General features: G+C 41.6%; 1 protein-coding gene across 1 annotated transcript in view; it reads left to right on the top strand.

Annotated features, from left to right (window-relative positions):
- The window catches only part of LOC106898755 (oligophrenin-1-like), a 259,480-nt gene that overhangs the window by 205 nt on the left and 247,172 nt on the right, over positions 1 to 12,103 (top strand). The gene's annotated exons all lie outside the window — the stretch shown is intronic.

Raw genomic sequence — 12,103 nt, 5'->3', positions numbered from 1 at the left:
TAAGGGGGCCCTGCCGGTGGCGGGGCCGGGGGGGTGGAGGGGAGCTGGGGCAGCGCTCGGGGTCGGGAACGGGGGCTTTCCGCGGCCGAGGCACGCTTCACCTCCCCGAGCGCTCGCGGGGTAGGGTGCAGCTCCTCAGCCTGGAGAAGGGCCCCGTTTCCCCGGGGCCGGGGCCCACAGGCTTTTCCCTTCGATGCCCCCCACTTTTCCCAGCTGGGGGCTTCTCCCCTCCCAGCCTCCATCGCCCCGCTTGGCTTCGATGCCGGCCTCCCTGGGCACCTGTGTGGCTTTTTCTGGCAAGGCACAGCGTGTGTCCGCTGCCTCCCCCACTGCCAGGCCTGTCCCCCCTGAGCCCCCTTTGCTTTTGGCTGGGCTATGTCAGGTGGATTCTCCCCCAGCGTGCGCTTCAGCCAGCAAAAGCTTGCTGCCTTCCCACTTAATTTCCTTCCTGATCCTCGGTGAAGGCTGGCGGGTCACCGGCCTCACTGGTGCCTTTTCCCCTCAGAGGAGCGCTCAGCACCCGGCCCACTGGGGTGCCTAGTCTGCCTTCTCCCTCTTAGGGCCTGCCAGGCTTTCTTTCTGCTGTCCTGGGCACATACGCGTGGATGCCTTCCCTGTTAATCTCAGCTGCTTCTGCCGGGCACTAAACAGATCAGGTTGGGCACGGGTTTGCTGTCCTGAGGCTGTGTGGCTCCTGGACGGGAGCTGGCTCCCGCGTGTGCGGTGAGCTCATGTCTGTCTGCGCGTGTGCCCCCGTAGACAGACGTGCCTGCGGTCCAAAGCTCTGTTCCCTCGGCGGGTTGCGGGTCCCCCTACCAGAGGGGATGCCTCGGTCACACCCGGGGGATGCAAGTGAGGAAATGGCCCCTCAGTGCCACGCGTCACCTCCCATGTTCACTGCTGGATGGGGTCAGGCAGAGATGGGCAGTACTGTAAGGCTTGCCATTTTGTGACCAAGAAGCTCCTTTCCTTTCCTACCGCTTTATTTTCTTCTTTCCCTGAACCTCAAACCTAAAGCACGGGGAAGGGCAACAGAGAATCATTAATGGATGTCTTTCCTTCAAAAAAGCAAGCCCCAAACCTTTACAAAAACTAAAAACTTAAAAAAATCTTCAATAAAAGGTCTTTAAAAAAATTAAATTAAAATTTGCCTTTTTGTTTTGTAACAGTAATGCTTCAGTAGTGCTTGCTGCTGAAGTTAAATGTCAAATATTATCTTCCCACAGAACTTACCAAGAAAATGGAGCTGATTGGTGACCTCAGGCACTAGTACAACAATAGCAAATAGGCCACGGCATCACAGACAAAGATACAAATTGACCTTGAATGTCAATTATCAGAAGGCTTTATCCACACCTTTTTATTGCACACAAGATTTCTGGACTCTGCTGTGTCCCTGTGTTTCCTTTGTGTTGTGTTTGCAGAAAAAGAAAAGAGGCACAAAGCTCCCTTTGTATTATTAAAACCAGAAGTTGTTTGTAATTCTGTGGCCACTCTGATATTTCCTGATAATGTAAAAACTCAATTCGAAAAGGAAATAATGCGTTGCTTTTCATTGTTCTCCCAAATAACTTAGAGGGAGATAACTTGATAAAAACATTTCTATCACACCCTCTGGTTAGTTAAGTGTAGTTGTTATGTTACCAAAAATAGACAGTCCCCCAGTGTGCCTGAAATCTGCAACATGGAGGTCAGTTTTATGTCATGCATAGCCTTTTTCGACACAGCCGTTCTGCCTTAAAATTGTAATGAACTTCTCCTCTGTCTCTTTAATTCCCTCATAATTTTGCATGGTGCTACAAAGTAGATGCATGCTTGTAATCAGAGAGAGACAAGCTTGTAATCAGAAAGTAGCCAACAATAGTTGTTTGATGCCAGAAAAATAAAAAACGTTCAGAGGTTTGAAATAAGGGAAATTATCACTTTTTATGGCGTCTGGCAAAACTCCATGACTGACTAACTTAAGAAATGTATGTACTAAATAATGAATAATGAACCAATATCTCTTTAAACTCTCCACAGAATTTCTTCTTTGTCTTATTTTTCAATGACTTATAATGTTTTGGCTTTCCCAGCATTATTGATATTAAATCAGCTTGCTGTCTGTGGGGACATCTTTGGAGCATGCTGGAGCAGGAGCTGGGAGATCGGGGCCATTCTAGAAGGAGCAGAAGGCTTTTTCTTGTACTTAGCCTCAGGCATAGACATGGCTTACTCCTTCCCTCAGTCAAAAAAAGGAACTTCAGAGGCTTAAACGTATACTCGGACTGCTGCTAATGAGTCTGTTCAGTCTCTTCATACATTTCAAAATCTACATGCCATATTTCAGTCTCAGGCCTTCTGGGCATTTGTGTCTAATTAGGCTGGAGGGCCTCCAGTTCAAGATTACCTATGCGGCTTGGTTCCCAAAGTCTTTATATGACTTTGGCAATAAAGCAGATTATCGTGGGTTTATGTGCAAGCAAATTAGGGACAGATGTAAGCATTCTTGTAAGCCCTATTCCTGCTTTCTTAGCAGTGATTGAATTCCACCATCATTTTGTTCTTTTTACATGAAATGACAAGTGTGCTGATTATAGCATATTTGTAAGTAGGGGTACTCTGTAAGACATGAGGCTTCTAAATACTTCATCTTCTCTTGCCTTTTTTTTTTTTTCCAAGGGAGAAACAATACTGCTTCAAGAAAAACTTCCCAGTTCCAGATACAAATAATGAAAAAGAGGAAAGGACTCTGAGCTAAGCTATACATAGCACAGCAACAAATGTTTTGGGTTTGTTTGTTTTCATAACAGTTTAGAGTAGAATAGGGAAAACACAATACATAGCACGTGAACTGGTGTTTAGCACTATGAAGTAATATTCCATTGGTTAGGACTGCTATTTACTACTACTTAAAAAAAATAAAGTCCCTGTGCATTATAAGAGGGATATGGAAAGATTGCTATGGCTGTCTCCTTGGTCATCACTGAATAAATAAACCAGATCTGAGTTCTCCAGATTGTTGTACAATTTTTAAGTGCTAGGTGCACTTTTAGGATGTTATCCCTGCTTCTGTCAAGCCAAACCTTGAAATGAAATCCCAGTTCCAGTGAACTAAATGACAAAATCTACTGAACAACTGTTTCATCTTGTCAGGAGAACTGGGTACGTATTCAAAGGGAGACACCACCTTAAATGAACCTTAAAAATATTTTAAAATATGTGTTAAAATGTGATTTGTGAAATACTAGGTGGCAGGGATGAAACCCAAATATTAAAGTAATCTTCTAAATGAATAAACCAATTTTTCAGGATGATAGCAAATATCTACAGATCTTCCAGTACTTGGCATCCTGCAGCCTTACATAACTGAATATGGATTTTAAGTGCCTAACTTTAGACACCAGTAGCTGAATATTTGTATTAATAAGTACAAAGATAACACAGTCCAGAAAACATCAGATTCTTCACAGTTATAATTCTGGAATATTAGACTTATAACTTAGAAGTACTATGTTTGAAAATAAAATTCTTCATGACCTCATTAGGAGGACCTAAGAATAACTGTCTCCTGACATCCAAACTCCTGTTTAAATGTAAATCTTAGGGATCCTTACCTCAGGTCCCCCTGTGGCAGCTGTATGGAAATGTACTGATGCCAAGTTGGTGAGGAACAGTGGTGCACCATGAAAAGTAAGTGTCTTCTGCCTGTCAGGCTCCCAGATTTTTGCTTGTGATTGTGTAGTTGATAGAGTCAATTTTATTTCTTTGAAGAAAAAAGATTACAGGTGAAACACTGACACCTAATTCTTAGATGTAAATCATATGACATAAATTAAGTAATTCCACATTTTAGAATGCTCTAAAAAATCAACACCTTGTGTTTACAGGACTTGGAGCAACAGTAAACTTATTATTCCAAACATTGCATGTATTATGAAAAAGAAAAAGGTCTACCTGAATGTCATAGAATCATAGAATGGTTTGGCTTGGAAGGGACCTTAAAGATCATCTAGTTCCAACTCCGCTGCCATGAGAAGGGACACCTCCCACTAGACCAGCCTACTCAAAGCCCAGCCCAACCTGACCTTGAACACTTCCAGGGATGGGACATCCACAACTTCTCTGGGTAACCTGTTCTGGTGCCTCACCATCCTCATAGTGAAAATTCTAATCTACATCTACCCTATTTCAGTTTGAAGCCATTACCCCTCGTCCTATGATTATATGCCTTTGTAAAAAGTCTGTCTAGCTTTCATGTAGGCCCCCTTCAGACACTGGAAGGCCACTGTACAGTCTCCCTGGAGCCTTCTCTTCAGGCTGAACAACCCCAACTCTCTGCCTGTTCTCATAGGAGAGGTGCTCTAACCCTCTGATCATCTTTGTGGCCTTCCTCTGGACCCACTCCAACAGGTTCACATCCTTCTTGTGCTGAGGACTCCAGATCTGGACACTGTGGGGCCTCACCAGAGCAGAGCAGAGGGGAAAAATCTCTTCCCTAAACCTGCTGGCCACACTTCTTTTGATGCTGCCCACGATATGGCTGCAAGCAGACATTGCTAGCTCATCTTGAGCTTCTCATCAGCCAACACTCCCGAGTCCTTCTCCTCAGGGCTATTCTCAATCCATTCTCCATTCAGCCTATATGTATGCTTGGGATTGCTGTGACGCAGGTGCAGGACCTTTCACTTTGCTCTGTTGAACTTCATTGGCATGGGCCCACCTCTCAAGCCTGTCAAAGTCCCTCTGGATGGCATCCAGCAGTTCAACTTTGCCACACAGCTTAGTGTCACTGATGAACTTGCTGAGGGTGCACTCAATCCCACTGTTCGTGTTGCCAACAAATATGTTAAATGGCACTGGTCCCAATGCTAACCCCTGAGGAATGCTACTCGTCACTGGTTCCCACTTGGAACCATTCCCACAATGGCTTGATGGCCATTGACTACAACTCTTTGAGTGGAACCATCTAGCCAGTTCCTGATCCACCGAGTGGTCCATCCATCAAATCCATGTCTCTCCAATTTAGGACCAGGATGTTGTGCAGGACAAATAGGGACAAACGTACATACAAAGAAAATACTGCTCACCTACCCTTTTATAGGCAACTTTTATATTTAAGTAATTTCCTTAATTTATAAAGTGCTGAGACAGCTGGGATAGGTAATCACATCTGAATTGTTTCTGCTTTCATCTCTGAAATACGAATGTGTAAGCAGCAAGGGGGCATTGCCTGGTGGCAAGCGCAGCCAGGGAGGCTCTGTCCTGAATACTCAGAAGGGGACAAATCTGTCATGCTGAAGGTCCTGTGCCCTGTCCCCTGCCTCCCCAAACCATGGTGAGGGGCAGCCTTGCAATGCCTTTGGAATCTGTGCCTCAACTTTTGTCGCGTGAGCCTCTATCTAGTTAGGAATACAACCAGGGCACTTTGATGTATCATATGGTCATTAGTTTTCATAGAAAGCAAAGTGATTGCTCAATAATAAGATGTCCCTTCAGAAGAAGCTGAGCTACTTTTCATGGGAAAGCTAACACTTTAAAACCATTTTTTTCATCCTGTAACATTCCAGAGATCAACATAAATCTGCAAGTGTTAACCTTGAAAAGGAAACTGATTCTCAGCCCTGAAGGAGGAAATGCAGGTGTTCTTGTGTCAGAGAGAAAATTTAGATCTCAGAAACTACAAACTTGAGTCCACCCAGTCTTTGCCAAAATAGTTTTATAGTGAAGGGATTCAGAAATATTTTTAGATAAATCAGATAATTGTTTCCAGTGTTTCAAATGTAAAGGAGAGCATAAATGCCTTAATAAGTTAAGAAAGCAATAGCCTCATTTATCAAAAAGATAGGAGGAACTCAGATGACAGAATTATCAATATTTTGCAGAGAAAATGTGTATGGTAGGATGGAGCAGTGTACTGCAGTGGGTTAGTGGCTTTGTCTTGTGGTCTCAGAACACTAACCTGAACTCTGAAAAAGGATTTGGGGAAGAAATACTAGAGATCCAGTCTGGTCTTTATGTGATGTTACAAATGAAATGCAGAAGTGGGTTTTTTTTTTTTTTTTAAATAAAATTAGAGTAGGGCTCTGTGGCGTGGATAGTTCTACTTTTTTTTTTCAGCAAATTCTGAAGTCATTGTAGCTGCAGCTTGGCTGTCATGTTCTTCCTTTAGTTGGAAGCCGGCCAAGGGGATGGTTGGCAAGCCTGTTTTTTGGAAGTCTGGACATTTTCTTGCTGTTTTGGGGCCTCTGCAGTATTAATAAACCACGAATAAACTTCCTGGCATTTCTTTAACAGCATTATGGTTAAAGAACAATCAGTTTAAGCCTTCAGAGAATAGCTATTGCAGAAGAACAGAAAAGACAGTCCACTGACATCTAGCGAATGACTCTTTTCTCTGCTAAAGCAAAAAGCTTTATTGGATCTTTGCACAGCAGAAAGAGTAGTCCTGGGACATAGCATAAATAATAAACTACCAATAATAAATATCGCCCTTCCACTCAAGAATTTTGTGCATACTGGTTAAGAATCTTTCTTCCTCGCTTGATCTGTGTATGATACTCATTGAAGTTTTTTTTGTCCTGATCTTGAATTTATGTTTTGGCATTTTGTCTTGAAAATGCTGTTCAAGTTGCTCTCTAGTGTGTATCTTAGCTGGACAGAGCAGAGAAAATGTGCCTAGATTGAGCAGGGATCTTTTTAACTTTCCTTGGACAGGGGGCTGCAAGCAGAATTGCTCTGCGGTGTATAGGGAGGACCATTAACAAGCATGTTCTGTAGAAACCTGCTGTGTAGGAGGTGCTGCAGGGTGAGCCAGGAGTCCATCTGGTCCGTGCTGCCACTCTTTGAGGAGCTGAGTGGTGTGGCCAGCAAGAAGCCCCAATCTACGTCATGAGCCTTTGGCCAGCAGCGTCTTGCAGGTGGATTTTTCAACAGCAGAGAAGGGGACTCTGGGGATATATGTAGGTATTTTCCTTGATGGTGTAGTTTTGTACTAGGTGTTGTGGTACCTATGGGCAGCAATACCACAGCTTTTCCTCTCCTATCTCTGTGTGACATGCAAATCACTAATGAGTAGCTAATTAGGCCTAAGTGATCATGGTTTTATTCTGTTTTCCTGTAATAAATACATTCGAATCCCTGTTCCCACTGGCTTTTGAAAATGAAAGTTTCAAGAAAAAAGTGGTGAAACATTTTATTTTTTTTCTGTCTAATAATGTTAAACTTGATGACCAAAAAGCCAAAGAAAACCCAGCAAAGGAAAATTATTACTATGGAAATCTCCAAGTGAGAAGGTAAGAGTTTGAAGGTTTTATAAAATAAAAGTTGAGGACTTCAGAAAATTGATGAAGACACACAAAAAATCTCAAGGATACGTAGAATTATGGATGAAATATTGTTTTATTGGTTTTATTTTATTTTAAAGAAGCCTAGTTAGAACAAAAGTAGTCTGAACAAAAGAATGGGCCATTGCTGGGTGAAACACGTCCGTTAGAATTAGAACAAAGTATTCATTGAATTACTTCTCTTCTTCACGTGTCAGAGAAGGACAGGCTGCTGCACCTCTGCTGATGGTGCTCATGAAGTGTGTAACACCCTCCTCCACCTTTGCTGTGCTTCTCTGCTACTGTGTGAACTACTGTTGTGCTGTTATGTGAACTGTTACTATTAGACTTATTTAAACATCTGGACCTGACAACTAATACCCAGAAGTTTTTAAAGAATTCACTGGAGAGATCTGTGGGTTATGAAGCTTGAATTTTTCAAAACGCTTTGAAACACAGAGAAATTATAGAGAACTTGGGAATTTGTCACCAATGCTTTAAAAAGGAATCTTCTGGATAATTGCAAGCCTATCAATTTGGCTCTGGGCCCGGAAAAAGTAAAATAAGTTCTCCTGCTGGACTACATTTAAACTTCCTATGGTTCTTTAAGACTAGTCACCCATGATTTTTGGAAAATAGATTTTATCAACCTGACTCTTTATTCTTTTCTTTATTCTCCTTTTTGAGAGATAACAAATACAGTTTGATCAATGCCATCGTGTTGAAGTAATATATAATACGCTTCTGTGAGGCATGATTTTTTGATGAAGTAACTAGGCTGAAATGAAATCAATGCGGCGCTTCTTAAATGGACTAAAAGCTGGCAGACAGGCTATGAAACATGACAGTAAATGGGGAAACCTCACTGAGTGTGTGCCTTTCTGTTGGATCCTGTAAGAACTGGTTATTATCAGTAACTGTTTAACACTTTTATTGATGACCTAGATGGTAACAATATCAGTTTTCCACAGGACTAAGGGAAATTTAAGAAAGAGGATAGCTATCTGATGCAAAGAGATCTATCAGTGTTAGTAAAGAGGGTGCAAGCTGTAGTGTAGCATGAATGATGGTTCAGTGAGCTACTGTGGCTCTTGGACCCATGCTTGGCAGTACTGAGTAAGGGCAGAGAAATATTTTGCATGCACAAATAGTCTTTCTACAAATAAACTTGATTTTAGGAAGGAGTAAGGGGGTTCAGTGACAATAAGGGGGTGTCATGGCAATAAAAGACTAAGAAAAATTGAACTCCAAGATCACTATCTGCTGGGTTTATTAGAGGGGTGGCTCAGTATCACTTGCTCTGTTTATGTACCAATTCTGGTTCATCATATGGATAAAGGCATTCTTCAGTTCAGCCAGCAAAAGCATAACAAAATGCAGTGTCTGGAAAGCAAAACATAAGAAATTTTACCTAAATTCAGTCTATGTGCTTAATACATTTCCAAGAGAGGCAAGTGTCTCTCTCTGCAAGGGTTCAATTGTTTAGAGAACTTTGAAGCTGTATTGAGGCCTCTGAACAGGGATGAAACTTAGTTTAGTCTCATGCTCTGCTCAGAATTTATATGAAAGAATTGGCTTTATGTTAAAGTTTTTATGGTCAGGAATGGAAGCAGGGCAAGTCCTGTTTATATACTAGAACTTCGCAGGTCTGTACGCCACACTCTTTCCTGTTGCTCTCTTACCCTGTTGCTTGAGACTTCCTAAATTACTAGAACAAGGAAAATAGGAATTTGACTTACCTGATTATTTCTGTCTCTAAGGCCGCTCGTTTTGTCCTATAACTAAAACAGCTGAATGCAGTGCTCAACTCAGGCAATGTTTCTGAGTTGGCCAAATGCAGTAAGGGGCTAAGATGAAATTTTCACTTTGAGCTAGATGAAATTCTGTACTGCTCTTGACCGAGGTTTCACCAAAAGCCTGGTAGCGAGTTTGCCTGTGACTCTGTTTATATTTTTGCCCCTTGAGAGAATTTTGTGGCTCTCTGCAGGGTGGTGATTGCTTGCGATTATACTGAAATTTCTTAATGTTGAAGTGATACGTGACAGAAAGCAAAAGCAAATTCAGTATTGCAGCTTAGACATCTCGATTAGCTGAGGGATCTCAACTGGACAGAGACAGGTTCTGCTCTGCTTCTCAAGAATCAGGAAATTTAGAAATTTGATCTGTAGAGAGTCCTTTGTGTTAAAGTACAGCCCTGATTATCCGTTAATTTTCTGCTTATGCTGTTCATTACTGACAGGGTTCTGGAAATAATGCATGAAGAAGTCTTGCATCTTGAACAGTTAATATTCACTTGCATGGTTTTCACCTTTTTGCTAATTAAAACATAGCAATGAAAAATGCTATTCATTTGAATCAAGGTATTTTGTATAAAATTAGTAAAGTTAGTAATTATACATAACTTTTCTCTATCACTTTTGTCCACTGGAACAATTTATCCTTCCATCCTACTAAAATTGAAAATAATGAAGCTGGCTTGCTTTGCAGAGGACTTTGAAATGACATGGCCAGATCACTTAGAAACAGAGCCAGGACTAGTATCTGTGAATCCCAAGCTGGTTTTCTATCCACTGGACCATGCTGATGACACCACTAAATACAGAATTTGGGAAGTACCCAAGTGCGAATGCATAACCGAATTTCAGGCCTTGCTGTAGGAATATACTAAGAATGTTCTTTTTTAAAACCTGTGATGATAAGTTACTTTTCAAATAGATATTTTTTTTTACTTAAAAAATTATACAAAAAATGTGACCCTCCATGCTTGTTCTCGAGAACAAATTTATATTTTTTCTAATACTTGCATTTTTTTCTATCCCAGTTACTGCATTGAAAGCTCACCTTTTGTTCATGTTCAGTTCCTGCCTTCAGTTTACCTGTGATAGCAGCCTGCAGCACACATAGTCCATATTCTCCAGCAGTTGCTGCAAAGCTTAGGAGCTGTTTGTAACATCAGTAGATATATCTCTTTCTCCTCTTTGAAGTCGTGATCCTTTCTCTGCAAATTTTGTGGCACCAATTGGATTTGTTCTAAGAGCTGATCATTTCCTGACAGGCTTAAAAAGAACATCTAGTTGCTTTCTTTTTCTCCCTCCGCACCCCAATTTGTGCTGAGCTGTGCCCTCCTGTTTTACAGTTGGATTGGAGATGCCTCTGATAAAGGGCTATCTATTGCTCAAATGGGACTTAGTGTAATGGTCTCTTCGTCTGGTGTCCAGGTCTTTAAGTGCTATAGCCTACAAATTACCATCCTTATCTCTTTTTGTCTTGCTCTATCTTGCTGAAAGAATGAACCTGGCTGTCTCAGTCGTAGGCAGGGCTATCAGTTTCCTCACTGAGAAGACAAGAGGGTTCCTGCTGTATGTGTTTATATTCCAGTGACCTGCCCGATGGTAGATACTGCAAACCCATCTGAGAGGACTTCTGTTCACCTGCCTGACATCTCTGCTCTGAAAATTCTGGTTATTAAAGCATCTGTATGAAAGATAATGGCTTAGGTTAGCCTTATGTTTGTTTGCTGAGATTTGTAAATCTAATTGTTGAATCAGTTTGGTCTCCACAATCACTGCTATCTTTCCAAAGACAGAAGTAGTGCTTAATGAATATTTACTATTAACTGTTCTGTTAAATATTATCCCATTTCATTAACAGCAAGCTTAATTAGAACCCCAGAAAGGACAGTTTGAATAACTGCACCATCCTGCCACAATGTAAATCAAGGTTTTAGCAGGGTAATTCAACAACCTTGCCTTGTTAGTTAAATGATTAAACATCTGCTGTGTTGAAGAGAGAAACACGTTTTGTCTTACACTTGCGGCTCATCCAATAGCTAGAAATTGAAGCTGTTGACTATCAGTGACTAATACCTTGAAGTCCTGTTTCTGTGGCACATTGCAGTTGGCAGGAGTCTGCCTGCTTCAAGGTTCCAGAGAAAAGTGTAATACTTTCGGGGAAAAAAAAAAGCCAAAATAATTCTGTTTCAGTTATTATTCTGAACTGTGTGCACACAGAAATACACCAAATATAAACTTAGAAATATTATTTTATGTTTAAACTTAGAAGTTAAAAACAACATGGGATTTATTTTAAAGCTTACAAGGAACACTGTGAAAAACACAGAACTGATCAGAGCTATCACCTGTTTTGTTAAACGTTGATCAAACCCAAGAGAGGCTTGTATTTTTTTAATGTCTGAAGAGGAGCATACCATGGAATCTGCACTGTGTGGTGCTGCAGTAACTAAATTGTGCCAGTAATGTACATTATCCCCACACAGTGGTGTAAACCCTGCTGGCTTCCCCTACTGGTGCACCCCTTCTCCCCTGCCTTTGGATGCAGCAGAGGGGTAGGGGATTTGGAGAAGTTGGCTGGCTGTGCCTGGCTGGCAGCCCCATCTGCTTGCAGTGTGCCTGCTGCAGATTTGACTGCTGAATGACCAGCCTCGATGGAAAAGAAATGCATGCCAATGGCGTGGGCATACATGCCAAGAGAGAAGTATCAATTAGGAGCTTTCTGCTTGCAGTCTAGCACCCAGCCGTTAAGTGCATGAGTATTTTGTATGGCCAGTAGCTATTTATGGATGACTCCTAAACACAAGCAGCGGAAGGATTAGCAAGATGTACAGTATGTGATACTTTGCCCTTTCCACAAACATCAGGGTCACAGCACTAAAGAATTGCAATGAGGTCATAAAAATACTCTTTTTTTTTTTTTTTTTTTTTTCCAATTTTTAAAAATTAGGGCTTTGGCAGCCATCCATGTTCTCTTGAGGGGTTTATTCTGCATTACGGCTGCCTCAG

Source organism: Calidris pugnax, unplaced genomic scaffold, assembly GCF_001431845.1.
Source record: "Calidris pugnax isolate Ruff unplaced genomic scaffold, ASM143184v1 scaffold188, whole genome shotgun sequence".
NCBI classification, from domain to species: domain Eukaryota; kingdom Metazoa; phylum Chordata; class Aves; order Charadriiformes; family Scolopacidae; genus Calidris; species Calidris pugnax.
This window is presented reverse-complemented; position numbering and strand designations above follow the sequence as displayed.